Source organism: Rhincodon typus, chromosome 4 (genome assembly GCF_021869965.1).
Source record: "Rhincodon typus isolate 14 chromosome 4, sRhiTyp1.1, whole genome shotgun sequence".
Lineage (NCBI taxonomy): Eukaryota > Metazoa > Chordata > Chondrichthyes > Orectolobiformes > Rhincodontidae > Rhincodon > Rhincodon typus.
The window spans coordinates 107576676-107581706 of NC_063335.1; the positions used below are offsets into that span (position 1 = coordinate 107576676).

General features: G+C 43.7%; 1 protein-coding gene across 1 annotated transcript in view; it reads left to right on the forward strand.

The window, feature by feature from the left end:
* ralbp1 (ralA binding protein 1) overlaps positions 1–5031 on the forward strand; it is a 37768-nt gene that overhangs the window by 9886 nt on the left and 22851 nt on the right. The gene's annotated exons all lie outside the window — the stretch shown is intronic.

Sequence of the window (5031 nt, forward strand, 5' to 3'; positions counted from 1 at the left end):
TATGTTCTATGTTCTATGTTCTATGTTCTATGTTCTATGTTCTATGTCTGTATTCCTTCAGTTTTGGCCTCTTAAGCAACTCAAATTTTAATCACTTCATCTTTGACATTCATGATCTTACTTGCCAAGGTCCTAGGCTGTAGAGCTCCCTCCTAACACATCTCCTTCTCTCTTATCTTGCTTTTCTCTTTCCAGACACTCAAAATCTACCTCTTTGATCCAACCTTTTTGTTTTTGTTTGAACCTATCTCAACAGTTCCTTATGTGGCTTGGTGTCAAAATTTGCTCCAGAATATTTTTGTGAAGCACCTTGAGATATTAGACTACATTAAAGGTTATAAATGATTACAAGTTCTGGGTGAATGTACATACCACCCTCTCCCAAAAGCATCATATTGTTAATGAGATGCAGAACAGACTGTATTACTCCTGAGACAGACTCACCACAGGTCTGTCCAACTCTCACTTAAAAATCATCTTTTATATTCCTGCCTCCTTAAGCCAAAGGCTAACGTTCATTAGCCATGACCTCACTTTTATTTTCCAGCTGTTTCTGAGTTATGGAGTTATTTTGCAAAATGATGTAGTGAAACAACATGTCTTAATCAACACATATACGAATTGTTCAAAATAGCATCGTAACTTTATATAAAACAAATTACGTTCCTCATTGCAATCTAATAAGTTTCCAAGATTTAAATTATGTTAGTGAGTGTATCAGTGATTGGGTTTGATTCATTTTCTGACTGACGTAGTCTTAGAACCCAAAACCTGGTACTGCTTCTGACGGTGGATGGCAAACCATCACTGACAAAACAAAACTGCAAGGGAAATGGCTCAGGATGAAGCAGAAGCAGACAACAAACCTGCACCTTGGGGCCCAGGACACGTGACATGATACATCAATAATTAACCTACAGTGAGCAGAAATTCACTTTTGTAGAGTGGAATGATTTATGGAATTTTGAGCAAAGTTGTAAGTTAAATTAGGCGATCGTGTATCCACTTAGAATTTAATCCATTTTGTTTATTGTCATTAAAACAAAATGGCATTTCCCGACAGTTTGATGAGTGAAGGTACTGTTCAATGTACAAGTAACGTAAAAAGTCTCTGGTTTGGTTTTGAGTTTGAATGCCAGGATTGACCTTGTTATTTTGCTGGAGAATGAAGTAATAAACCAAATTCCCATTCTGGTCATTAGAAGTAACGTGTAAAAGAATTGATGTCTGCACATCCATGGAGAACAGGACTGTACTCTGTTATGTTCTTCATAGCTTGTTGTTTTTCTGTTTATGGCACAAGCTCTCAAATTGACATATGAAAAATGGAAACTCAGACATATATTTTGTAGCTCTGCAGATTTTCTCGGGTTGTATCTGTTCAGATATTTTATTGAGGAATTTAGTTTAAAAAATTGTGGAAATAATTTTTGGAAAAAATAGTAAACTATCTTGTTGCATCTTCTAACTGCTCCTGCTGAGAGATTTACTGCCGTGGAATGCCACGCTCATGCCTTGCATGATCCTCACTGTAGGATTGTAGCTCATTTGAAACATCTCTGTGAAATTTGGCATTCAACTACAGCTAGGTTAACCAGGAGCTAGTTGCCTCTTTGGATAGAGTCTTCTGATTTGGTCAGTGGTGAAGGATGGGAAGGTGTGACAGAGTGAAACAGGTAAGAGGAGCCAAAAGTCTCTGCAATTGTCCAATAAGGTTGAAGCTGTCTCAGCATATTTGGATTAGAGTGGGATTGAGATGCGAACTGACCAGGGCACTGTGGTACTGGAAACCATTCAATTTGTTGGAGCAACAAGGGAGTGTAGCAGTAGTAGAGGGGAAATTATAATGAGAGGGGTTTGACACTGTTCACTGCAATGAAGAGCTGGCAATGATGCCTCCCTGTGTTAGGGTTCAGGACATCTGTTCAGGGCTGGATAGGCATTTGAAGTGTATGCACGAGGATTCAGTGGTCGTGGTCTGCTCAAATTGCAAAGACATAGGTAGAATTAGGGAAGTGGCCCGCATCCAGAGAAGCTAGGCACCACATTAAAAAGCAAAACACCAAAGGTCATAATCTCTGGATTATTAACTAAACTTTGAGCAAATTGGCATAGTGTATGTAAAATTAGAGAGGAAAAAAAAGTGGCTGAAACACTGGTGTAGCGTAAGATGATTCCAGTTCATAAGCTACTGGCCCCAGTACTGGGAAAATGGGTGTGTTAACACTTGGGTGGTCTACATCTAAACAAAATGCATAACTAGGGAATGAGAGAGAATTTTAAATTAAAGATGTGGCATATCAAAGAGCGAAGACAAAAGTTAAGAGAAAAACAGTAATATGGCAAATGAGGTGCAACAAATCACAGGAAAGCGTAAAAAGGAAAAACCTAGGAATACAACAACAATTGAGAATAACTGTTACAAGGATAACAAAAAGACACATTTTGCCAACGATTTCACCTTATACTACAGGATATTTCACATGATAACAAATTCAAGGGGAAATCCATATTTATATTGAGTGAGGAGAGTGCTGATTGGACTGTGATTGAGGTGTTGCCTAAACACAGCCTGGCAGTTAACTGCTAATCAGCCTTAATGAGTGCATTCTCCATGGATAATAGAATAGAATTAGTACTGGCATGGAAAAAGGTGTGTTGATTACGAAGATTTCAAATTGGATTTCTAAAGGGTAATCAATCACGTTTGGTTATCTTGCTGAAGTTTTTAAAAGTGGTAACATAAGGGGTCAGTGAGTGCAATGCTGTTGATGTGCTGTACGTGGATTTTCAAAAGGCATTCAATACATTGTCACACAACAGCCTTGAGAAATGTTAGAGCTCATTAATAAAAGGGACAATAGTGGATAAAGACAATTGGTCGAGAAATAGGAAATAGTCAAGGAGGTTATACTGAACTGTATGTGATACTTGTTTGACCTCATCTGGAGTGTTGTGTACAGTTTTGGCCACCAAACTATAGGAAGGATTTAGCACGTTACAGTGCTAAAGAAATTTACAAATATGGTTCCAGAAATGAAAAATTCCAGTTATAAAGATGGTTCAGAGAGATTGTGACTGTTCTCATTGGAGAGCTCACCTGGTCTGGCAGCATCCACGAAGAAAAAAATCAAAGCTAACGTTTTGGGTCCAGTGACCCTGCCAGTTCTGAGGAAGGGTGACCAGACCCAAAACGTTAACTCTTGAGTTTTTCTTCATAGACGCTGCCAGACCTGCTGAACTTTGCCAGCAACTTCTGTTTTTGTTCCTTATTTACTGCATCTGCAGTTCTTTTGGGTTTTATTCAAAATTGAGAGAGTCTACATGGAGCAGATGGGGGAAGAAACTGATACCGCTTGTGAAAGGCTTGAGAATGAGAGGGCACAGGTTTAAAGTGATTTGCAAAAATAGCAAATGTGATATGAGAAAAACCTTTCTCTGATGATGAGTGGTTTGGATCTGGAATGCACCGCCCGGAATTCTGATGGATGCAGGTTCTATTAACGTATTCAAGAGGGCGTTGGATGATTATTTCAAGGTTCTGGGAATGAGGGAAGCAGAAAGCACTGTCATAATGGTTGTCAGAGAGCTGGTGCAATGAGCCAAACAGCCTCCCCCGTGCCATAACAATTCTGTGATCTTTCTTACGTGTAATGGTAGTGATGTGATTTTTCCTCTGTATTTATTGCCACCATTAGCCCCCTCTAGTTGGTTGATTGAGCAGCAAACTGACAAACCCAACGCTACAACCTAACCCCCCCTCTACTGACCCCTTCTCCCGCTTCCAACACACCCCCTCCTCCTGGACACCACCCCAAGGCCTCCTACCCTCCCTCGACCTCTTCATCTCCAACTGCCGTCGAGACATCAATCGCCTCAACCTCTCCACCCCTCTCACCCACTCCAACCTCTCCCCCGCAGAACGTGCAGCCCTCTGCTCCCTCCGCTCCAATCCCAACCTCACCATAAAACCCGCGGACAAGGGAGGTGCAGTTGTAGTATGGCGCACTGACCTCTACATCGCCGAGGCCGGACGCCAACTCTCCGACACCTCCTCCTACCGCCCCCTTGATCATGACCCCACCCCTGAGCACCAAACCATCATCTCGCAAACCATCCACAACCTCATCACCTCAGGTGACCTCCCACCCACGGCCTCCAACCTCATCGTTCCCCAACCTCGCACTGCCCGCTTCTATCTCCTTCCCAAAATCCACAAACCTGAATGCCCTGGTCGACCCATTGTCTCCGCCTGCTCCTGCCCCACCGAACTGATCTCCAACTATCTCGACTCCATTTTCTCCCCCTTGGTCCAGGAACTCCCTACCTATGTCCGTGACACCACCCACGCCCTCCACCTCCTCCAGAACTTCCAATTCCCCGGTCCCCAACACCTCATCTTTACCATGGACGTCCAGTCCCTCTACACCTGCATTCCCCATGCAGATGGCCTTAAGGCCCTCCGCTTCTTCTTGTCCCGCAGGCCCGACCAGTCCCCCTCCACTGACACCCTCATCCGCTTAGCCGAACTCGTCCTCACACTCAACAACTTCTCTTTCAATTCCTCCCACTTCCTACAGACAAAGGGGGTAGCCATGGGTACCCGCATGGGCCCAAGCTACGCCTGCCTCTTTGTAGGTTACGTGGAACAATCCCTCTTCCGTACCTACACCGGCCCTAAACCCCACCTCTTCCTCCGTTACATTGATGACTGTATCGGTGCCGCCTCGTGCTCCCACGAGGAGCTCGAACAGTTCATACACTTCACTAACACCTTCCACCCCAACCTTAAATTTACCTGGACCATCTCTAACACCTCTCTCCCCTTCCTGGACCTCTCTGTCTCCATATCGGGCAACCACCTAGAAACCGATATTCATTTCAAGCCCACCGACTCCCACAGCTACCTAGAATACTCCTCCTCCCACCCACCTTCCTGCAAAAATGCTATCCCCTATTCCCAATTCCTTCGCCTCCGCCGCATCTGCTCCCAGGATGAGGCATTCCACTCCCGTACATCTCAGTTGTCCT